The sequence below is a fragment of the Elephantulus edwardii genome, unplaced genomic scaffold (assembly GCF_000299155.1).
Source record: "Elephantulus edwardii isolate Elephantulus edwardi_28Jun2011 unplaced genomic scaffold, EleEdw1.0 scaffold00054, whole genome shotgun sequence".
Taxonomy (NCBI): Eukaryota; Metazoa; Chordata; class Mammalia; order Macroscelidea; family Macroscelididae; genus Elephantulus; species Elephantulus edwardii.
The window spans coordinates 14,352,182-14,377,682 of NW_006399804.1; the positions used below are offsets into that span (position 1 = coordinate 14,352,182).

Genomic DNA, 25,501 nt, shown 5'->3' on the forward strand with positions numbered 1-25,501 from the left:
TAAGATTGTTAACAGCTTCAGTATGCTTGGCTCCACAATCAACACTCTTGGTTATCAGCAGCCAGGAAATTGAAAAGACAATTGCATTGGGAAAATCTGTTGTCAGGGACCTCTCCAGAGTACTGGAGAGCAACAATGTCAATCTGGAGACTAAGGTGTGCCTGAGTTAGGCCATGGTCTTTGCAATTACTTACTATGCATCAGAAAGCTGGACAATGACTAGAGATGATAGAAGGAGAATTGATGCCTTTGAGTTGTGGTGCTGGAGAAGAGTATTGAATACCATGGACTGCTAGGTGAACAAAGAGGTTCGTGCAGGACAAGGTGAAACCAGGCTGTTCCTTGGAAGCAAGGCTTCTGAAGCCCTGAATGACAACTTTTGGGCATGGTGCAAGGAAGGACTAGGTATTAGAGAGAGACATCATCTTGGAAGGGGGAGAGACAGCACAAAAGAGGAAGACCCTCGATGAGATGAATTGACTCAGTGGCTGGGGTGATGGGGGTAGATGTGTCAGAGACAATAAAGTTGGGTCAGGATAGAGCAGGTTCAGAGCTGTTGTACATAAGGTTGCTATGAGTCACAAGCCACTCAATGGCACATAACAACAACCATAACATTCAGTTTTTATGCTAAACAAATAATTTGAGAAGCTGGACTCTTTTAGGAAAAATGTGGCATAAGAATAGGAGGAAGGCTCATCAATAATTTGCATTATGAAAATGACACAACCTTGCTTATTGAAAGCAAGGAAGACTTGAGGTACTTGCTGCAGAATATCAAGGACTCTAACTTTCAATATTGATTACATCTCAACATCAAGAAGACAAAAATCCTCACCACTGGGCCGATAGGCAACATCATGATAAATGGAGAAAATATTGAACTTGTCAACTATTTCATTTTACATGGATCAACAGTCAACAGCCTTTGTACCAGCAGTCAGATCAGGACACATACTGCATTGGGAAAATCTGCTACCAGGGACATCTCTAAAGTCCTGAAGAGTACTAATGTCAATGTAAAGACTAAGGTGTGTCTGATTCAATCCATGGTCTTTCCAATCATCTGCTAAGCATCCGAGAGCTGGTCAATGAATAAGGATGACAAAAGTAGAACCCATGTCTCTGAGTGTGATACTGGAAAAGAATACTGAATATTCCATGGATTGCTAAAAGAGCAAACAGATTATCTTTGAGAAAGTGCCTCCAGGGTACTCCTTAGAGACAAGGATGGAAAAGCTTCCTCTCACATACCGTTGACATTTTGCTAGGAGAGGCTTTTCCTTGGAAAGGAATATCATGCTTGGAGAAGTGGAGAGTGATCAAAAGAGAGGAAGACTCTCAACAAGACGGATTGACACAGTGACTGCAACAATGGGCTTAAGTGTGTCAAAAGATGATGAGGATGGTGCAGGGTTAAGACAGGGCTCCGCTCTGTTCTTCATGAGGTTGCTGTGATACCTAACAACAACAAAAATCACAGAAACATCATAAATGAGTGACTTTAGCAAATAAATATTTTTCTCACAGCTTTTGTTATCGTTAGGTACCGTGGAGACAACTGCAACTCAGAGAGAACCTACAAACAATGGACCTAAACTATCTCACAAGTCAGGAGGCTAGAAGAATGGATCCAGGGGGTTAGTTCTAGGGGAAGATTTTCTGTCTAGATGGAGAGGTGGCGGCGAAACGCATATTTCTTTTCAGCTCTTGCTTCCTGGTTCCTTGGAGTTCTCAACGTGACTTATTCTTCCTCATTTCTGCTTACTTGTTTCTTGTTCAATCTGCGTTTTTTTTTATGCCTCAAAAGAAATTTATTTGAAATATATACTAACACTGCTTCATAAACATAACAAAAAAAACCCCCTCTGCTCTCAAATGAGACTATAACTACACTATAAGCACTGTTGTGTACTATAGGGTCTGGCTCGCAGTCAACCCTCTGCCATTAAGCCACCAGATTTTCAACACATACCTATTTTGTTATATTACATACCATCAAATCAGAACCAACCCATAACTGACCCTCCAGTGACTTTTCATAGGTTGTGAATCATCCAGAAAAATTATCAGTCTTTCTCCCTAAGAACAGCTAATGAATTCAAACCATGTGCCTATTGGTTGACAACACAACTCTTTAGCACTAAGCCAATTAAGCTCCCTCATATAGTTTAGGGGGATACAATAGAGCTCATAGCATCGTCTTAGCCTGGAATCTCCATGGAAACCTGTTCAGCCTCATAGCAACGCATAAGCCTCCACTGTTGGACAGGTGTTGGCTGTGCGTGAGGTATATTGGACAAGCATTGAACTGCGGCACCCTGCATGGATGGAAAAAGTCTACAGTGAGTCACACATGTCCCTTTTTGCTTAGTCACTTTGAAATAATGTTAGTTCCAACTGAACTGGTTATTTATCCTAAAATTCTATTTATGTGGTCTCTTTTACATACATATTGGGGTTTTGTGGTTTTGTTTTTTTTTTAAAAAAAAAATTAATCTACCATTAAATGGATTCCAACACACAGTGACCCTTTAGAACAGAGTAGAATTGCCCCAGGGAGTTTTCCGGCTATAAATCTTTACTGAAGCACACTGCCACTGTCTTTTCTCTGGCAGAGAAGGTTCAAAGAACCTGCCTTTTGGTTAGCACCAAAGTACTGGCCCCACCAGAGCTCAGCTGTAACCTTCCCGATGGAACTGAAATTGAGACATAGACCAGAATCCCTTACATGCCCTGGTCCTAAAGCTTTCTGAGAAGAATGGCGAGGAAACCAGCTTGACCAAAGGTCAAAGTAAGGAACTACATTTTCATTCCTTTAAGTTTGATTTGTTGACACCTTTGGCCAAAGCCAGGTTAGAGTGACTGCCCTGCCCTGCGGATGAAAGGTGTATCTGGAGATTTGGATTTTTCTTCTCTAATTCAGTTTCCTCTTGATGAGAAGTGGAGGAAGAGTGAAGCTCAACAGACTTGGATGTCTGCCTGGCTATACCTCCTACCACTCAGTTTTCAGGGTCTGCGGCTGCCAAGCCCTCCTTGACAACTGTGCTAGAAGGTGGTTCCTGGACACTTTCCCACCACTGTGGCCTTGGACTGATGCTGGTCTTTACAGTAAAGGGAAAGTGGCTCCAAGTAGAACATTCCACATCTTTTTTCTTGCCAATTCAGACCCTTATTTTCTATCCCTCCAAAGTGGGTTTCCCCCCCATCCCTTACCACTATGTGGTTTACCCCAAAAAGGGAGTTGTGGGTTGATTCCTAGAATTTTATTATAATTTAGACCTAATTGTTTTGTATTTGGATGATATTTCCTGAAACCTGTGTTATGAGATTGGGACATTTCCTTGCTTCAGTGTTGAACGATGTTTTCTTTGGTAAATGCTTACACCAGAAAGGAGCTGTGGATTGATTCCCAGAATTTTATTATCATTTAGGCCTAATTGGTTTGTAGTTGGATGCTATTTCTTGAAGTTTGTGGTAGGAGGCTAGGGAAATTTCCTTGATTCAGTGTTGGATGATATTTTCCTTGGTGTATCTTATTACATTCCTTTCTGTTAGTGTTGGGAGTAGATTTTCTAAATCTTCAGTTACATCCCTGACTTTGTTAAGGTCTCAATATCACTCTGAATAGTTGCATAGTATCCCATCAAATGGATGAAGCAACATTCATAAGGCCGTTTGCTAAGTGGCTTAAGCTTAGGTGATTTCCAATTTTTGGACTGATGTTCAAAAATGCTTCCAAAATGCCCCACATAAATCTTTTTGCATATCTCTATCTCTTCTGTAAATTTTTGTATTTTCAATGCTCTTAAGAAATTCACCTTTATGCTTTCACAGTGCCATAGTTACAAATTAAATCATCATAAAAATCCTGCACTATGTTGTAGAACAAGTTTGTTCCAGCAGACCATATGCTGACCCAGATAAACTAATCCTGTATCTGTCCTCACGGCTGACCTACCAGCTCTGTGTTTTATCCTTATTTCCACTCTTCTTGAGCACCAACTTCATGTGCTTGCAATCTCCACGGCTCCTCTTCCTGTAAAAACAAACAACTACAACAAAAACCCCTTTGCAGTCAAGCCAGTTCCAGCTCATTACTATCCTCTGTTTTCCCTAGATTTTCTTGGTTGTAATTTTGTAGAATAAAATTCCCGGGCCTTTCTTCTTTCACATTGCAAGGTAGATTCAAATTGCCAAACTTTCTGTTGTTATGTTGGTTTTATGTGCTGTCGAGTCACTTGAGACTCCTAGGGACCCTATGCACAAGAGCCCTAAAGGCTGCTCTATCCTGTGCCAACCTCACCATCCCCAACACGCTCACTCCTACCACCCCAATCACAGAATCGATCTATTTCATCAAGGGTCTTCCTCTCCTGCTCCGTCTCTTCACTCTCCCAAACATGATGTCCCTCTCCAAGGACCAGTACCTCCTTGCAACATGCCCAAAGTATGTCAGACAAAGCTTCAGTCTCCTTGACTCCAAGGAGCATTCCGGCTTCATACTCTCCAGGACAAAACTGTTTGTTCTCATTGCAGTCCATGGTATATTCAACACTGTTCTCCAACACCACAGCTCAAAGGCATCAATTCTCTTTCTATCATCCCTAGTCACTGTCCAACTCTCCGATGCATAGCACATAATGGCGAAGACTATGGCCCAGATCAGGTGCACCTTAGTCTCCAGCTTGATGTCGTTGCTCTTCACTACTCTTGAGAGGTCCCTCACAGCTGACTTTCCCAATGCAATTCATCTCTTGATTTCCTGGATGCTGGTACCAAGAGTGCTGACTGTGGAGCCAAGTAAACAAAAACTGTTAACTATCTCAATCTCTTCACCATCCATACTAATGCTGCCATTTGACCCAGTGGTGAGGATCTTTGTTTTCTTGATGTTGATCTTCAATCCATATTGAAGACTGTAGTCCTTGACCTTCTGCAGCAAGTGCTTCAGGTCCCCCTCAGTTTCAGCAAGCAGGGTTATGTCATCTGCATAATGCAGGTTGTTGATGCCTCTTCCACCAATCCTGATGCCACATTCCTCCTCATACAGCCCAGCATCTCAGATGATCTGTTCTGCATACAGATTGGAAAGATATGGAGGCAAAATACATCCCTGACGGACCCCTTCTTGATTTTGAACCATGTAGTGTCTCCTTGCTCTGTTCTGACGACTGCCTCTTGGTCCAAGCATAGGTTTCACATAAACAAAATCAAGTGTTCTGGATTCCCATCCTCTCAGAGTCAGCTTGTTGTGATCCACAGTCAAAAGCCCTTGCATAGTCAATGAAGCATAGATAGACATTTCTCTGGTATTCTCTGCTTTCTGCCAAGATCCATCTAATATTAGTTATAATATCTCTAGTATCACAACCTCTTCTAAATCCAGCCTGCACATCTGGCAGTTCTCTGTTGAAATATTGCTCCAATTGTTTTTGGATCATTTTCAGCAGAATCTTGCTTGCATGCAATATTAATGATATTGTTTTATAATTTCCACACTCTGTTGGGTCACCTTTCTTTGGAATAGGAACAAATATCGATCTTTTCCAGTCATTTGGCCAGTTGGCTGTCCTCCAGATTTCTTGGCACAACTTAGTGAGCACATCCAGGGCAGCGTCTGTTTGTTCAAATATGTCAATTGGTATGCCGGCAACTCCTGGAGCCTTGTTTATTGCCAATTCTTTCAGAGCAACTTGAACTTCCTCCTTCATCACCATAGGCTCTTGCTCATATGTTACTTCATGAAATTCTTCTGTGTCAGCCAATTTCTAACTTCTCTACTCCTCAAAATACTACACGTGCACTCTCTCCTCTCCTTCACTCTCTCATACACACACACACACACACACACACACACACATACATACTGTCACAGGCCTTGAGGATCACCTGCATGACACCCTCTGAGGTGGTTCTAAGCATCCAAATTCCTAGGATTCTCAATCCCTACTCCAAGATCCACTGCATGAATGTTTCTGAGACTTAAGGACCTGGGATCTGCATTTGGTAAAAATCTCTTTTTTTTTTCTTTATTTATTTATTTATTTATTTTATGTGTGTACCGTCAAATTGGATCTGACTGGTACAGGAGGCGATTGTTCCTCCTTCAGCAGAGCATCTGGTGGATTTGAACCACACACCTCTGGGATTGCAGTGCAGTTTCCTGCCACTAGGCCACCAGAGCTCGCCTGGTAAAGATCTCTAATACACCTAGTCCTTATTAGAGTATAGACACCTCAACATACAAGACTTCTTATACTAAAGCTCAGTTCTGCAAAAACTAGCACTGCAATTCTCTTTCTATCTTATCTTTTTAGTAGAAACTCTATTAAACATGCTTCTAAATTGGTGTTCACACTGGCTCAATTCACACCTAGCACAAATCCTTTTCCAAATAACCTGGTGTAGTAGAGATTACTATAATTAACCACATCTGGTTGATTTACGTTTTCAAGGTCCTTGCTTTTTGAAGATCCCACTTCCTTCTCATGCTACAGGGAATTTGAGTGCCTTATGTTAAGCTGTAATTAGAAGCTTACAGTTCTATAAATCTGAGCTTTAGTAGAGTATTGACTTCACAAATCAACTCATATTTTTCAACTAATTTCACCACGTAGAAATTTGTGCAAATCAGAGAAAAAACTTCCTAGTAGTAGTGAGAAACTTAATGACCTGGAAAAAATAAATGAGGCGATAGTCAACCAGTAAAAGACATGGAAAGAATTTTCACAGAGGAAGAACTGAGGCTCAAACAGAAACACCAATGTTCATAGCATTATTCACCATCACAAGAATAAGGAAACAGGCCAAATGTCCAACCACAATCAAATGTATAGAGAAATTATGGTATAGTCACTCAATGGAATGCTTACTATGCAGCACACAGGAGCTAAATTGTAAATTATTAAATATACTATATTATAAATTTGTAAATTACTACCTAACTTGGGAAAGACTGAAGAGCATTATGCTGATTGAATTAACTCAGTCCCTTAAGGACAAATGCTGTATAAAACCATTATTGTAGAATGAGTATGAGGATCCAAGGTGGGGGGGGTGGGAGTAGAGGGGTGAGGATGAGTTGGGGTTGGGTGTTAACCATAGGGTAGCACAATTTGATGGGTAGGGGCTAGATGAAGGAAATAGGAAAGATCCAGTGTGAAAAACAATGTATTTGAACTTTGTAAATAAATCATTAGAAAATGAATTAAAAAAAAAAAAGTCAGCCAGTAGTTGATAAGGATAAGAACTCAGAGTTTTCTGCTACCTAGTTGAGTGATGGACATGGTAACATGCTTTAGCCCAAAGGTTGACAGTTCAAACCCACACAGAGGCACCTCGGAAAATAGGCTTGATAATTTGTTTCTGAAAAGTCATGGTCTTGAAACTTTTGTCAGCACAGCTCTACTCTGCAAAACACAAGGTTACCATAAATAAAAATAACTCAGTGACAACAAATTAGTTTGCAATAATTCACTTTTCCCTTCCCCCTTATTCCCTGTGGTGTCAAAGGTTTGTCATTCAAAATGTCTTTCCTAGCCAGTTATTAACTATTTTGTGCTGAAGCATTTATTGTATTAGGGAGATAGGATTAGGATGGGATACAAACCCCACCTTCTAGAGGCTTCTATGACACCCCAATGCCAGCTCTCTCTTATGGGAATGCCTGCTTCACAGCTACACTGTGACTGATAGTCTACAACACTCACAGTGTCTTCAAAACCAGCCTGCATACCTGCAGTGGCATGAGTCATTCCCCTACTGGCCTGAGTGTCTGGGAGACCTTCCAGTGAACCACCAAACCCAAGGGACTTAGAAGAGTGAGAGAACTCGAGGAAAGAGGGGACTGTTGGTATTGGAAATCATGGAGTGTGAGTTATATAGAAAATCAACCATTTGGCACACTGTTGACTCTACACTTCTTGTAACTGGTCTGCTACTAATCTTAGCAGAACCAATTTTGAATGCACTTTCTTTCTGCTAAGCATTGAGGTCAAATTTCTTTTAAAACAAAATTGCAAATGTACTTTAATCAATATACATTTAGCTTGCAACTTCATTTATTATTGAGTGAATCATGATCCCTTTGTGATTTCTTATCATCTTACAGAATGTAAGATGTCTTAGCACAATCACACAGGCTGAGTTTTTGGTGTTTTGTTTTGTTTTTACAACCTGAACAGATCAGTAAAGCAAGAACTATCTCCAAAGAAACATCTCAGAGGAGAGACATGAACTTTAAAGAGTCATCATTTCAACATATGGTTATATTTTAACTTGAGTGAAATCTTCAGGATGTTGTCAGCACCTCGCTGCCCTTCCGACCTTCTTAACCTGACCTCTTCCTACACTTCTAACACCCAACTTCTATCTGTAAGACAGAAGAAAGAACTTTCTGGTGGGAAAGATGAAACAGTTTGTATTCTGATTATTGTGATGGTTACATTAAAGCACACATTTTACACTGTTTAAAAGAAAAGAACAAAGAAGGAAGGACCTTGTTCCATACGCACCTCTTGGTATTTGTTATTTGAGTTTTGGGGCTGCTGTTGTCCTTCGTAGTTAGCATATGATTGGGCAAAGAATAAGAATAGATAGCAAGAACGCCTTTGCTCTATTCTTTTCCTTTGTCTTTCACTTTTCTCTTTTAGTTCTATGTCCTTCTGTTTATCTTTTCCATTATAACAGTCTCTTCATTCTCTTCCTCTTTGCCTTTGTCTTGCAAATCTAATAATTTAAGGTGTAAGTCATTTTATATTTTTATTGTCACAAGCACATTTCAGAGGGATACAATTTTAGACACAACATTTAGAACCTCAAATTAAGCAATATCTAAAATTCAATTGCCCCATAAAAATTACCCTCACAAAATTTACTAACTAGATAATTTGTTGTTGTTATGTGCCATTGAATTGGAATCCATTCATAGCTGACCTTCCAGTAGAGTTTCAGAGGCAGTAAATCACATGGGAGGAGACTATTTATCTTTCTCCTACAGAAAAGTTGGTGGATTTAAACCTCCTGCCTTTGTGTTGGCAGCATAAAATCTTACACGCTAGGTCATGAGATTTCCTTAACTAGATAACAGATATTTTCAGAGATGGATGAATGGAAAGATAAATATATAATTAAGGGATGTATATTCTTTAGGGGAAGAGAAGGCATGGAGAGGTGCACAAGAAATATAGTTAACAAAGGTCAACACATTATATACACAATCTTGCATTATCAATAATGATACACATTAATCTACAAGTGGCTATATAGGCAAACAGACAAGACGGGCAAATATAGGCAGGGTGAAAGAGACTATATCCATGACCATTCATAAGTTTGTTGTTGTTGTTGCTAGGTGCCGTCGAGACACATGCAACTCAAAGCGACCTTATGTACAGTAGTTTGAAGCCTGCCCTGTCCTGAGCCAATCTCACCACCGACTCTGACACACCCACTCCTATTACCCCAGTTACTATGTCAATCCATCTCATCCAGGGTCTTCCTCTCCTGAGCTGTCCCCTCTATCCTTCCAAGCAGGCTGTCCTTCTCTAAGGACCAGGCCCTCCTGGCCATGTCCCCAAAGTATGTGAGACAGAGTTTCAAAATCCTAGCCTCTAAAGAGAAACTTGGTATCACCCTCTCCAAGACGGACTTATTTGTTTTCTTGGTGGTCCACGGTATGTTCAAGACTCTTCTCCAGCACCACAACTTAAAGGCATCAATTCTTCCTTTGTCAGCTTAGTCATTGTCTAGCTCTCTGATGCATAGCAAGTAATTTTGAAGACCATGGATTGAATCAAGTGCATCTTAGTCCCTAAACTGACAACATTGCTTCTCAGTACTCTGGAGAGGTCCCTGACAGCAAATTTTCCCAGTGCAACTCATCTTTTGATTTCCTGAGTGCTGGTGGAAAGAGTGTTGATTGGTGCTATGATTGTTGAACATCCCATGGACAGTCAAAAGAACAGACAAATATGTCTCAGAGAGGGTACAGCCAAAGTGCCCTTAGGAGGCAAGAATGATGAGGCTTCATTTGACCTACTTTAGGCATATTACTAGGAGGGGCTATTCATTGCAGAAGGATATGATGCTGGGAAGAGTGGAAGGTCAGTGAGGCAAAGAAAGAGCCTCAATCAGGTGGGTTGACATGGTGACTGCTTCAATGGGCTCTTATGTGTCAGGAAGTGTGAGAATGACGGAGGACAGAACAGGGTTCAGATCTTTTGTTCATAGAGTTGTGCTCAATTCGACGGCACCTAACAACAACAAGGAAAGGTTTACACACAAAATCATTCTTGGATGAATCTCAGGGATGTGCAGGAAGGGAGAGGAGGCTAAAAATTAATAAATAGAAACATCAGATTAATGGAAAAACGACATGAAATAAGAAATTGATCAGATATTATAATTAATCCATTATATTGATCTATTGTAATTAATGTAGAAAAACATATATGAATGACCAAATAAAATTATAATATTATAAAACAAAACGTACACAAATGAAAAGATAATGTTATTTTTTAACTTTTTTTATTTTATTATTTTTGTGTGAATGTACCGTCAAATCAGATCTGACTGGTGCAGGAGGAGATTGTCCCTCCTTGCCCGGCAGAGCATCTGGTGGATTTGAACCGTGCACCTCTGGGATTGTAGTTGCAGCTCCTTAACACTAGGCCACCAGAGCTCCCCTTATTTTTTAACTTTCACACAAACAAAATGTTACATTTTGACAGTTTTGTTTTCTTCTGGAGGAGGTGTATCTGCAGGCAAGGATAAAAAAAACAACCCTTTCCTTTTTTTCCAGATTCCTTGCACGGTCACTGCCCCCAGGCTACTCGGGATAATGGCGACCTGTGTGGTACCAAACATTGGTAGAAAACTCTATGAGTGTAGAACAAAAGAAGTCTACAAATTGTCAGATAGTTCAGGAAAAGTCCTCCTGAATCCCAAGGACCAGATTACAGCAGGAAATGCAGCTCAAAAGAATCATCTGGAAGGAAAAGCTGCAGTTTCAAATAAAACTACCACCCGTATTTTTCAGTTACTGCAGGAAACAGGTATCAAAACTGCTTTCACCAAGACATGTGAGGAGACATCTTTCATTGCACCCAAGTGTGAGATGATCCCAATTGAATGGGTTTGTAGAAGAATAGCAACTGGTTCTTTTCTCAAAAGAAACCCTGCTGTCAAGGAAGGATACAAGTTTTACCCATCTAAAGTAGAAATGTTTTTCAAGGATGATGTCAATAATGACCCACAATGGTCTGAAGAGCAGCTGATTGCTGCAAATTTTTGCTTTGCTGGACTTGTTATAGGCCACACTAAAGTGGACATCATTAGTCATGCCACACAGGCCATAATTGAAATACTGGAAAGATCCTGGATGCCCCAAACTGCACACTAGTTGATATAAAGATTGAATTGGGTGTTGATGTGACCACCAAAGAAATTGTTCTTGCTGATGTTATTGATAACAATTCCTGGAGACTCTGGCCTTCGGGAGATCGAAGCCAGCAGAAAGACAAACAGTCATATCGTGACCTTAAAAAAGGAACTCCTGAAGGGCTGCTGATGGTTAAGAAAAATTCTGAGTGGGTGACAAAGAGAGTAGAGTTGCTTCTGAAATCAGTCATTGCAGAGATGTCATATTGATGGGCTCAACCTCTGATCTCTCTCACTGTGAGAAAATCAAGGCAGCATGTGGAAAATATGGCATTCCATGTGAACTTCGGGTGACATCTGCCCACAAAGGACCAGATGAAACTCTGAGGATTAAAGTTGAATATGAAGGAGCCATCATTCCTACTGTATTTATAGCAGTGGTGGGAAGAAACAATGATGTTTCCAGTGATGTCTGGAAACACTGCATATCCAGTGATAAGCTGTCTTCTCTTCGACTACCCAGTGGTCTTGGATGTTCAACTGTACTTTCTCCAGAAGGATCAGCTCAGTTTGCTGCTCAAGAATTTGGATTAAACAATCATTTGGTGTGGGTCAAACTGCAAGCAAGCATATTAAATACATGGATTTTTCCTTGAAGACGGCTGACAAGAAAATCAGAGAATGCAGGTCATAAGAACTTTGTGGAGAAACTACAACTTCCTCATGTAGCAGTAGGGGAAAAAATCATGTACGATGTAAAGATTCCAAGTTAGAGAAAATTAACTGAATAAAAAAAAAAAATAACAAACTAAACCAGAGTTTATTCTCTTGCTTATTTATTCGCCCAGAAAGCAACTGTTCAAGCTTGAGAAAATAACTACAACTTTTCTGTAACACGTTGTATGGAAAGAAAAGAGAGGGGAAAGGAGAGTAGATGCAGCCTTGCTGAGGGGAAAACAGGCCTGTGCAGTGTTAGCTTAGGCTGCAAAGAGTTTGGTCTCTCATCACAAGGAGAGAAAATGGAGGAAGACATGGGTGACTAAATCATAGAGAAAAAACAAAGTTCTCATCATACATGTAAAAAAATGAAGCTGCTCAGAGGAACTTATTTTAAAATGTGTTCATTAGCCTATGAAAGCATAAAACTTGAAGAGTAAGTGGACAATAGTATCATTTAGATTGATACTCTATTTGGCATGCTCTCATACAGAATATTAAGAGAAACTGTGAAACAACAGTACAGGCTTTTGCTCATAGTGCTTATCTTCTGTCACCCTTCCACCTTCTATAAGTATCTTCACCCCGTTTTGTGAATTAAAGATTCAAAGTGTTGGAACATAGAGATTCTCCTCTCCTCTCCTCTCCTGCATCTCTCTCTCTCTCTCTCATTGCCATAGAATTAGAACTGAGTCATTGCTGATTGTCCAGTGAGGTTTTACAGACTGTAAATTACACGGGAGAAAACTGCCCATTTTTCTTCCACGGAGCAGCTGGTGAACTCAAACTGCCTGACTCTGTGTTGGTAGCACAATTCCTTACCCATTAGGCCACCAGAGCTCCCTTAAATAGACACATGCACGCACAAATTCACTGCAATTTTAATCACAACACAAAATGATGGAAACAATCTAAATGTCCATCAACAGATGAATATAAAGAACAAATATGGCACATACATACAGTGGAATAATATGCATCTATGAAGAACAATGAGGAGTCTGCCAAACATTTTATAACATGGATGAGTCTAGAAGTTATAATGCCAAGTGGAAATAAGTCAGATATTAAAGGGAAAGCATTATATACTTACATTTTTATAAAAAAGTCAAGAATTGTTTACACAAAAAAGGAATTTGCTCTGATGCTTATCAGGAATAAGAGAAGGAAGGAGGGAAATTACTAGGTAATGTTGGTGTTGTGAGGTGCCTTCAAGTTTGTTCTAACACATAGCATCTCTATGTATAATGAAACAAAACACTGGAAAGAAAAAAGCCAAACACCACACCAAAACACTGGCTGGTCCTGGGCCATCTTCAACAACGGTTGCTGTGTTTGAACCTGTTGTTGGAGCCACTGTGTCAGTGCATCACATAGAGTCTTCTTTTTTCACTGACCCTCCACTTTTCCAAACATGATGTCCGTCTCCGGGGACTAGTATCTCCTGATAACATGAGCAAAGTAGGTGTCAAGTCTCTCCACCCTCCCTTTCAAGGAGCATGCTAGCTGTACTTCTTTCCAGATAGATTTGTTTGTTCTTCTGGCCAAAAAAACCCTTCAAATTCACTCCCACTGAGTCAATTCCAACCCAGTGAATGTTCAGCGACCTTCTAGGACAGAATAAAGCTCTCATATAGAGTTTCCAATACAGTCAATCTTTACAGAAAAAGATACCTTCATTTTTCTCCTGAAGCAGATAGTAGGTTCTTTTGTTAGCACACTCAATGCTTAATCAACTGCATGATATATTTCATCTACTCCTTTAATACTATTCATTATTTTATTGTACTGTGAGTGGCTGGTGTGTTACTGTGCTGCTAAAAGCTATGCTAGTAGTATTTCAAATGCCAACAGGATCAATCATGATGGATAGGTTCCAGCAGAGTTTCCAGGCTAAGATACAATAGGAATAAGGTTTGTAAATCCATCTCTAACAAATGGACCAGGACCAGTGAAAATGTTCTAAGTGGCAGCAGACCATTGTCTCATTTAGTTCCAGAGGATGAGCACCTCAGGTTGTGAAGCACTTAGAGTGTCACTGAGGAAGAGCTGCCTCTTCAAAGTAGTCTACCTTCATGATGTAGATAGAATAACAGTTTGGGGACCTTCGTATGCTGATGTGGCATGATTCAAAAATAAAAGAAATAACATCCAATTAATAACTGAAACATGGGATGTACAAAGTATGAAATTGGAAGTTATTAAAAAAATGAAATGGAACGTATAAAGATTGATACCCTACGTACTTGTGAGTTAAATAAACCAGTACTGGGCATTTTAAAACAAGCAATAATATGGTCTACTGTGCTGACAATTGCAAATGAAAGAGAAACTGTGTTGCACTATCAAATAGATTATTTCAAGACCTATTTTAAAGTACAGTACTGGCAGTGATAGGATAATGTCCATATTCATACAAGAAAGGGTAAAGACCGAAGAAAACAGTTGTTGCTGTTGTTGTGGTGGTTATGTGTTATCGAGTCGCTTGCAACTCATAGTGACCCTATGTACAACAGCTCTAAATCCTGCTCTATTCCTTGCTAATCTCACTTTCTCTGACACGCCTATTCCCCATTACCCCAGTGATTGAATCAATCCATCTCATTGAGGGTTTTCCTCTCCTGTGCTGTCCTCCCACACTCCCAAACATCCTCCCTCTCGAGGGACTGGTCCCTCCTTGCAACATGTCTAAAGTATGTCAGACAAAGCTTCAGAATCCTCGCCTCCAAGAAGCAGCCAGGCTTAACCCTCTCCAGGACAAACTCGTTTGTTCTCCTAGCAGTCCATTGTATATTCAATACTCTTCTCCAGCACCAAAGCTCAAAGGCATCAACTCTCCTTCTATCATCCCTCTTCATTGTCTAGCTCTCTGAAGCATAGCAAGTAATGGCACAGACCATGGCCTGTATCAGGAGCACCTTGGTCTCTAGACTGATATCATTGCTCCTCAGTACCTTGGAGAGGTCTCTGACAGCAGTCTTTCCCAATGCAATTCGTCTTTTAATTTCCTGGCTGCTGGTACCAAGAATGTTGATTGTAGAGTCAAGCAAACTGAAGCTGTCAACAATCTCAGTCTCTTCACCATCTATCATGATGCTGTCAATCGGCCCAGTTAGTCTTTAAAATTGTTTTACAGTCTCTTCTGACATCTATTTTGCCCCTACCCCATCTTTTTAAGTGGTGCAGTGTGTAGTAGTTCGTGCTGCAAACCAAGAGATTAAAATCCACCATTTGCTCCCTGGAAGAAAGTAGGCAATCTCCTCCCATTAAGATTTGCTATCTCTGACAAATGCAGACACAAATTCATATTCAGGAGAGGTTGAAATTGAAGAATAGGACCTTCTATAGATTAAGGCCCTGTGCACATCAAAAACTTTTTCCAGTAGGGTGAAAAGAAAACCTACAGACTGGGAAAAAACATTTGGCAATACTATCTCAGACAACAGTCTCATAACAAAAGTTATGAACGCTACAGTTACAGAATACTATAGGGCTTCCAGGGAGTTTTTATGGCCTAGTGGTAAGAAACTATACTGCAATTCCTAAGGTGTGTGGTTCAAATCCACCAGCTTCTGTACAGGAAAAGGATGGGCAAGCCTCCACAAGAAAAAGACTGATAACCCAATTACAAAATGGGCAAAAGACATAGAAAGACTTTTCACAGAGGAAGATATTCAAATGGCCAACATGAAGAAATGCTCAAAATCACTGGCAATAAGAGAGATACAAATCAAAACCTCTATGAGATAACATCTCACTCCAGTAACAGTGGCAAAGTTTAACAGGACAGAAAGAAATATATGTTGGAGAGGATGTGGAAAGAAAGGAAATCTTATACATTGTTGGTGGGATTGTAAAATGGTACAACCACTCTAGAAGGCAACTTGGCATTTCAAAAAGCTGAACATAGAAGTTCCATATGACTCAATTATTTCATTGCTAGGAATATACCTCAAGGAAATTAGAATTGAGACATAAAGAGAGATTTGTTCACCAATATTCATGGCAGTATTACTCACAATCTCAAGAACACAGAAATGGCACAAATGGCCAAAAACAATTGAATAGATTGAGAAATTGTAGTACATTCACATGATGGAAAACTATATATCACTCAGGTGTAATGATTTAGAAAATTACTACACAATGTGGGACAGAATAGAGAACATAATGCTTAACGAGCTATATCTGTCTCATAAGGACAAATACTGCATGTTGTTGTTATGTGCTGTTAGTTATCTGTGACTCATAGTGACCCTATGTACAAAAGCTCTGAATCCTGTCCTATCCTGAGCCAGTTTCACTGACTCTGACACACCTAACCACATTGCCCCAGTTACTATATCAATCCATCTCATCTAGGGTCTTCCTCTCCTGCGCTGTTCCTCCACTCTTCTAAACCTGATGTCCTTCTCCAAGGACTGGTGCCTCCTGACAACATGCTCAAAGTACATGAGTCATTAGAGTTCAGTGTATCGAATTTATTCTTCAGATGGTCTCAAAATTCAGGTGGAGCATCCTTAAGGTCTTGCACCTTTTTCTTTTTTTTCCGCTTCAATTTGAACTTACATTTGAGTCATACATAGTCTCTTCCACAGTTAACTCCTGGGCTTGTTCCTTCTCCATAATCTCCATAAATGTAGTAGATTTCATTCCTGTTTATTCCATCTCGTGAGGTTCATGTATATAGCCACTGTTTATTTTCTATTAATATACTTGCAATGACTGCTACTATGCTGGATGTTGATTGTGAATCCAAATAGAATGACATTTTTGACCAGTTCAATCTGTTCTCTATCATTATCTTGCCTTTCCCAGTAGTAAGGATTTTTGTTTTCTTGATATTGAGATGTACCCTATGTTGAAGGTTGTAATCACTGATCTTCAACAAATGCAGTAAGTTTTCCTCGCTTTCTAAGTATTAAAGAGCATGTATTCCATTGAAAGAATAGAATGCATCCGACCTAAGTCATAGCATTTTCAATTGCTTCACATGCTTGTGAAAGTGAGAGAATGAATAAAGAAGACTGAAGAAGCAATGCCTTTGAATTGTGTTGTTGTAAAGAATATTGAGTATACCATGGACTTCCAAAAGAACAAACAAACCTACAAAGAAGTCCAACCAGGGTGCTCCCTAGAGGCAAGGATGGTCAAACTTTGTCTCAAATGCTTTAGGCATGCTGTCAGAAGGGGCCATCTCTTAAGAGGTGTATTTTTTAATTCATATGATTATTTATTCAAATAGAGTTCTGATTAGTATTTCATAATTTTTAATTGGTATTTTAATGAAAGTTTACAGAAAACTTGGATTTCCATTCACTGATTGTTGCACATTTTCCTCCCTACTCCCCCCACCCCAGTTTGCTTTTCTCTTTAAAAAGATTCTTTCATTGTTGCACAATATCCTCCCTCCACTCCTCCCCAATTCATCTTGCTATGCACCTCTCATTCTGGACTAATGTCATGCAAGTATACCCAATCATATATTTCTTCTAGGCAGTTCTTCCCTTCATCTATTGCAATGCAGTGTTCATTATTTATCCCCTCTTTTCTTAGTTTCCTCCAAACCCCCATGTCAGTCCTGTTTTATAACAGTAGCATTATGTAGTATTTGTCCTTTTGTGACTGAGATATTTCATTTGGCATAATGTCCTCCACAGTCACCCATTTTGTATAATATATGTTCCTTGTTTTTCAGTGCTGTGTAGTATTCCATTGTGTGACTATACCACAACTTCTCTATCCATTCATTTGTTGATGGACTGAAGAGGTACATTATGCTTAGAAAGGCAGTCAGACAAGGAAAGGAAGACTCTCAAAGATATAGACTGATGTGGAAACTTCAACAAAGGGCTTAATTAAATAAACACAGCAAAGATTGTGAGGATCATGCAAAATTTTGATAACAAAAGTTCATTGTGAATCATAATTGATTTGATGAGACCTAACATCTACTTTCTAAATAATAGGCTTTTGAAAACCCTATAAACACTAAAGAAAGAATTGTTTAGTGGTAAAGTCCAGATCAGAAATCAGTTGAAATGAGGAAAGGTCAGCAAAGGAGAGGAAAACCCTCAACCAGGTGGATTGACATAGTGACTGCTGCAATAGGCTCTTGTGGGTCAAGAAGAGTAAGGATGGCGCAGGAAAGAGCAGAGTTCAGATCTTTTGTTCATAAGGTCACTGTGAGCTACTTGAAGCTACTTCTACTCAAAGGCACCTAACAACAACAACAACATTAAGAGTGTTGAGTTTTACATAATGAATCATCCCAAAGTGTAGTGGCTTAATCCAGGGACTACTGTTTTGCTCGTAATTCTATAGGCCAGCAGTTTGTCTTGGTTTCTGCTCTATGGGCAGTCACTTGGGTTGCTTCTATGTATATTGGTCCCACTTGAAGCACTCACATTAGTTGGGATGACAGGGCCCTCTCTCTGCATATGCTTTATTCATTTAAGTGACTAGCCTGAACATTTTCCAAGTAGAGATAGCAGGGATCCTAAAAACAAAAGAAGGTAAAGAAAGCTTGCATCTTATTTGTTAATAATGTCCCATTAACCAAAACAAGGTAGATGGTCAAGTCCAGATTGAAGAAATGGAAAAATAAACTCTACCTCCAGAAGAATTTCAAAGTCATGCTGAATACATAGAGAGAAAAAGAATTGCTAAGCCATTTCCTTCAACTGATGGTAGTTAACATAGTGGAAACTAAAATCAAATCACTTGCCATCATGTTGATTCCAGCTCACGTAACATCATGTGTGTCACAGCAGAATTACGCTCCTCAGGAGTTTTAATGTTTAATCTCAGGTTTTTCTTTTAAGGTGGTTCTTAAATGATCAAAGTGCCCTCTGCAACTGGATGGACTTGAACCACTAAGTTTTCAGTTAACAACTGATGTGTTAAGTTGCATCAGCCAGGAAAGCTCTTAGGCACTAGAACAGATATCGAACTAAAGAGCCATTAGGGGAAATGAGCAAGGGTAGTTCATAAATTGCATTTTGTTATTGTACTTTTTTGTAAGTAGAAGGGCTTCATGATGCCATTTATTGAGGATCCAGGTAGATTACTCGAGCTTTCAGTCTGTTCCACAGGTGATGCTCTTGGATTCGTGTTGTTTGTTCTCTCTCACTCCACATCTGTTTCAGTGACTGCAGCCATGCAAGCTACATGAACAAGTTTATCATAAACCAAAAACACAAACCACTGATCTCAAGTCCATTCCCACTCATGCAACCTTCTACTGGGTCTCTTTTCTTCTCCCTACTCCCATATTATCTATTTTATTGAGATAGCAATCTCATCACACATGATCCAAGAATACACAAATAGTAAATGAAATATAATCAGATGAGTTCAAACATCATAGCCAATGATGACAAGTTTACCTATGATCTCACTGATTCAAAACCACATCTACACTTTGGTGGCCACCAAACTATTTAGCAGAGCTTGTTTAACTGTGAGCTGTTTGAAGCAACCAGTGTAAACCCTAATGACTATTTTTTTCAGGTTCTGAATAACTGTAGGGATCTCAGCAGGGGTCTGAGGCACTAGGCCCACATTGGCATAGTGCCAAAATGCGGTCAATCAGGTTTTGAGTAAATCACAGCAGGGTTTTACTATTGCTGGAGCCTTCTCCACCAGCTTGTGGACAAATTAGGACATGGTTTTAGGACCCCAAGCCAGATTCCCCTCTACTGGGTTTCTGTGAGTCTTTATCAGAGGAGAATTAATTCCCAACTTCCTCCAAAAGATTTGAATCAGGTGGGCAGTGCAAATTGGAATACTACACCGCATGGTCCTGTTAGTTTACTGTAGTCCAAAACAATCTTCATGTAGTCCAAACCAATCTTCATGTTGCACAAAGCAACATATGTGTTGCTGAAAGCCATTGGCCTCATTTCCCCACAGAGCACTGTGTTTTGCATTTCTTCCAGCTTCCATTCTAGTTCACTTATTTCTTCTGACAGCCAAGGCCAGAGCCATTATTTGGTTAGTTTAGATATATGCCTTGACTGCTACTGAGAAGACTTAAAACAGCTGCTAGATTTCTTTTGCTCCATTCCCTTGGGTACTACAGAAGCAAATTCCTTTCCATTTGGGTCCTAAAATCTGGCCTCTCAAGTCATGTGAAAAAATGCACCCTGGGTAGCCAAATATACCCCTATTCAGTATGAAATTGAATCTTTACAAAATTTTAACTCCAATTCTCCCCCTATTTCTTTTCTTTTTTAAAAAATAAATACAGGGCCAACATTATTTTCCCTAAGCTGTTCCTGCTTTAAAACTCTCTTACCCATTCAGAGAATATGTTGTTGTTAGGTGCCATCAAGTTAAGTATGGCTCATAGCGATCCTATGATCCTAGACCTGAACCCTGCCCTATCCTATACTGTCCTCCCAATCTCTGATGCAATTGAATTCATTGCTGCAGTCACTGTATCAGTTCCTCTTATTAGGGGTCTTCCTCTCCCTCTGTGACCTTTCCTAGCACAATGACACTTTCCAAGGAATAGCCTCTCCTAACAAACATGACCAAAGTATGAGAGATGAATCTTCACCATCTTTGCCTACAAAGATCTCTCTGGTTGCACTTTCTCCAAAATAAGACTATTATGTTCTTTTAAAGTCTGTAGGATTCACAATTCTCTTCTCCAGCACCACAACTCAAAGACATTAATTCTTCCTCTCTCATCCTTATTCATTGTCCAGCTCTCTGATAGATAGCAAGTGACTATGTATCAGAGAAAACCATGACCTGAATCAGGTGCATTTAATCTTCCAACTGACATAATTGCTCTTAAATATTTTGGCAAGATCCCAGATAGAAGACTTGCTCAATGCAATACGTCTCCTGATCTCCTGACTGCTGGTACCAAGAATGTTGATTGTTGATCCAAGCAATATTAAATCATTGATTGCTGCAGTCCTTTCTCCATCATAATGTTGACTATTGATCTTGTAATGAGAACCATTGTTTTCCTGCTGTTGAGATATAATCCATACTGAAGGTTGTAGCCTTTGGTCTTTTGCAGCAAGAATTTCATGTCCTCCTCACTTTAAGCAAGCAAGGTTGTATAGTCTACATAATGCAGATCAGTGATGAGTCATCCTCCATTTCTAGTATTACATTCCTTTTCATAGAATCCGGCTTTATAAATTATTTGCTTAGCATACAGATTGAATAGGTACAGAGAAGGATGCATCCCTCAATCACACTTCCTGATTTTAAACCATGCAGTGTTCCCTTACTTCATTGAGACAATAGCTTTTTTATCTTAGTATAGAGCTGAAACTGAGGATGAGCTGAAGCACTTGCTGCAGAAGGTCAAGGACTGCAGTCTTCAACATGGATTGAGGCTCAATATCAAGAAAACAAAGATTCTCACCACTGAGCCAATTGGCAGCATCAGTATGGATGGTGAAGAGATTGAGATAGTTAACAGTTTTAGTTTACTTGGCTCCACAGTCAACACTCTTGGTAACAGCAGCCAGGAAATCAGGAGATGAATTGCATTGGGAAAGTCAGCTGTGAGGGACCTCTCAAGAGTAGTGAAGAGCAATGACGTCAGGCTGGAGACTAAGGTGCGCCTGATCCAGGCTATAGTCTTTGCAATTACATGCTATGCTTTGGAGAGTTGGATAGTGAATAGGGAAGATAGAAAGAGGATGCCTTTGATGTGGTGCTGGAGAAGAGTGTTGAATATACCATGGACTGCTAGGAGAACAAACAGGTTTGTCCTGGAGAGGGTGAAGCCAGAATGCTCCTTAGAGTCAAGGATTCTGAAGCTTCGTCTGACATACTTTGGGCATGTTGCAAGGAGGGGGAGGCATGTTTGGGAGAGTGGAGGGACAGCGCAGGAGAGGAAGACCCTTGATGAGAAGGATTAATTCTGTGAGTGGAGTGGTAGGAATGAATGTGTTTGAGACAGCGAGGTTGGCACGGGATAGAACAACATTTAGCGCTCTTGTACATAGGGTCATTATGAGTCACAAACGACTCGATGGCACATAACAACAACAACAATAGACTTCTCATGAGTACAATTAAGTGTTCTGAGATTCTCCGTTTTTTCAATGTTAGCCATAATTTGTTACAATCCAGACCAACAAACACATTTCGCATAGTCAGATAGGCATTTTTCTGGGGTCCTGAAGCCCAGAGTAGATGTCCACAGGTCGGGAGGAAAGCAGGTATCTATCTATCTTGTAGAAGAATATAGTTCTCTAAAAGCTTAGAATGTTTTTATTCATTGTCTCTATTTTCCCCAGCTCATCTCATTGACACAAAGCCAACATTTTGATGGTCTTCAAAGCATTGTCTTCTAGGGAGCTCTAGTGGCCTAGTCGAAAGAAGCTGCACTGCAATCTGAGAGGTACGCGGTTCGAGTCCACCAGATGCTTTGCTGGAAAAGGAGGAGCAATGTCCTCCTGAACCAGTCAAATCTGTTTTGACGGTACACTCACAAAAAATAATAAAATAAAATTTAAAAAGCATTGTCTTCTGTGTTATACATTACTATATGCCTACTATATATTCAATATTATATCAGAATATTTCCCCAAATCTACATTGATTTTCAAGTAGAAACTGAAAATGCTATAATTGTCCTTTTTAAGAATTTAGTTATTTCTAAAATGCAGAAAACTTTTTGTTAAAAATGTCTCCAAATATAAAATCCTCTTCCATTTTAAATCTGTTCTGGCTTTTATTTTGAAATATATATTAGAAAAGAGCCTCAATTGACCTATTTTTTCTTTCTCAAGTTTCAATCTGGATAGTTATTCTTCCCTTAAAGTTTCCAAGCTTGCTATTTCTGATAGAGAAAAGAATGATTCTGCCACAAAGCAAAATCTGACCAGAGTTTTGATGCATGTTGATGGAGAAAGGTAGTAATAGATGGGTCTATAAAAAGGAGAAAAGAAACATCCTATTTTTATTTCTGCCTTATTGTCTTCAAGTTGAAACCAACTCATAGCTGACTCTCTTTTGGATTTCCAAGTGTGTACACTGAAAGGCAGGAGACTGCCCATCTTTCTCCTATGGAGCTGATAGTACATTCTAATTGTCTTTGCATTAGTAGCTCAACTCCCTATAGACTATGTCACCAGACTTCTCTTTTATTTTGCTAGAACATGACTAGAGAGATTCTAGCACAGACAGCCTTTTCTATCTAATTCTTACTTTTGACTTTATCACAATCTTAGAGTTCTAAGGAAAAATCTAGGAGTTTACAGCCTTCAAATTTTAATACAGATATGCATTTTCAAAGTTGACTATAATTTGGATACTGTATGGAAATTTTAGGATTTCAATAACCAGTGATTATGTTGGTTTGGGTTATCTGTCAAAAACAGTTCCTTTTGCTTATACTCAAGGAAGAACTGATCTATCTTCCAGATTCCAATTGCTTCAAACAAGAGGCTCTCAGTCCCAACTAACTTTTAAGCACAAAGCTGTCCACGGTGTGTTCTCTCTCCATACATATTCAATCTATATGTGGAGAAAATAATTCAAGAAGCCGAACTCTGTGAAGAAGAATGTGGCATCAAGATAATAAGATGATTCATTAATAATCTACATTATGCAGAAGACACAACCTTTTTTTGCTGAAATTGAGGAGGACTTGAAGCACTTGTTGCAGATCAAAGAATGCAGCCCTCTGTACAAATGTATCTTAATGTCAAGAAAACAAAAATTCTTTACCACTGGACCAATAGATCATTATAGACAAAGATTAAAACTGTCAACAACTTTGTCTTACTTGGACCCAGAGTCAACACCCTTGGTGCCAGCAGTCAGGAAATCAGGAGATGTATTGTACTGGGAAAGTCTGCAGTTAGATACTTCTCCAAATTATTGAGGAGTAATGATGTCAGATTGAGGATTAAGGTGTGTCTGTTTTAGGCCATGGTCTTTCTGATCACCTGCATGCATCTGAGAGCTGGACTATGAAAAAGAAATACAGAAGAAGAATTGACCCCTTTGAACTGTGGTGTTGAAGAAAGAACAAACAAATGTGTCTTGGAGAAAGTGCAGCCAGAGTGCATTTTGGAGGCAAAGATTATAAAGCTTTGTCTCACGTACTTTAGGCGTGTTGATAGGAAGGACTACTCCTTGGAGAAGGACATGATACTCAGAAAGGCAGAGGGTTGTTGAAGAAAAGAAGATCCTCCTCAAGCTGGTGGATTGACACAGTGACTGCTTCAATAATGGGCTCTAGTGTGTCAGGAAGTATGAGGACGGCACAAGACAGGACAGAGTTCAGATCTGTTTTTCATAGGGTCATTATTATGGGCTGTAGTCAACTCAATAACACCTAATAACAACAACAAGGACAAGAAATCTGGAAAAATAAGCAGCTTGATCTAAGATTGGGTTTCTGTTCATTCGAGAAAGATTGCAGTAGATTCCACCAAACACTTTTTATCAGATGTGCTGGTGGGCCGCATGCAGGTTTTAGGGGTGGATGACTTCTGGTTTGCTTTAGTAGGAGTTGCTGCCTTTACCTTGGGAAAACCTTCAGGTTCTAAAGAATAAAAAGTGTGTGAAACCAAATATCAAATTTAATGTTTATCCAAGTGCTACATCAGGAAATGAGGGAGGCATAGATACAAGCTAGAATTCCCCCTTCACAGAGGTTAAGCGCCAAGGTAGACCTTGGGCGTTTTCATAATTCTTAGTTTATATTTACTAATCCTTCCCTCCTGAGCTAAGCATAAGTTTAACAATAGAGGAGAATTCTGCCTCCTTTGCAAAAGATTTCTATTTGTGATTTACTTCCCCATGATCCTTTGTTGTTGTTTACTTCCTGGTGATTTTTCTTTGTTCACTTGCTGGTGATTCTCAATAAAACCACAGAAAAGTATAGCATAGGGGTTTCAGTTCTTCCAGCTGTTAACCCCTACCTTCACTCTTTCTGGCCTGTCCTCCATTTCTGTGTGTCCCCATCTCTGTCTTTTCCCTCGGCCAACAACAAAAAAGAAAATAAGCTCCATATGTATATAACCATATACATAAACACAGGTTATACACATGGATTTCACCTGATGATATGCATAGGAATCAGATAGATTACATCGCAGAAAAAGCTGCTGCAGAAGCTCAATATCAACTGTGAAAACTAGGCCAGGAGCTGATTGTGTAACAGACCACCGACTACTCATATGCAAGTTCAAGCTGAAGCTGAGGAAAATTAAACCAAATCCATGGGAACAAAAATATGACTTTGAGTTCATCCCACTTGAATTTCAGAACCATCTCAGGAACAAGTTTGAGGCCTTAAACACTAATGAGCAAAGACCAGATGAGTTGTGGGAGGATATCAAGGGTATCATCCAGGAAGAGTGCAAACGGTCATTGCAAAGACAGAAGAGGAAGAAAAGACCAAAATGGA

At 39.7% G+C, this 25,501-nt stretch overlaps 1 pseudogene; it reads left to right on the plus strand.

The window, feature by feature from the left end:
• The first annotated feature begins 10,846 nt into the window (after positions 1-10,846).
• LOC102869038 lies at positions 10,847-12,079 on the plus strand (annotated as a pseudogene).
• The last annotated feature ends 13,422 nt before the right edge of the window (positions 12,080-25,501 follow it).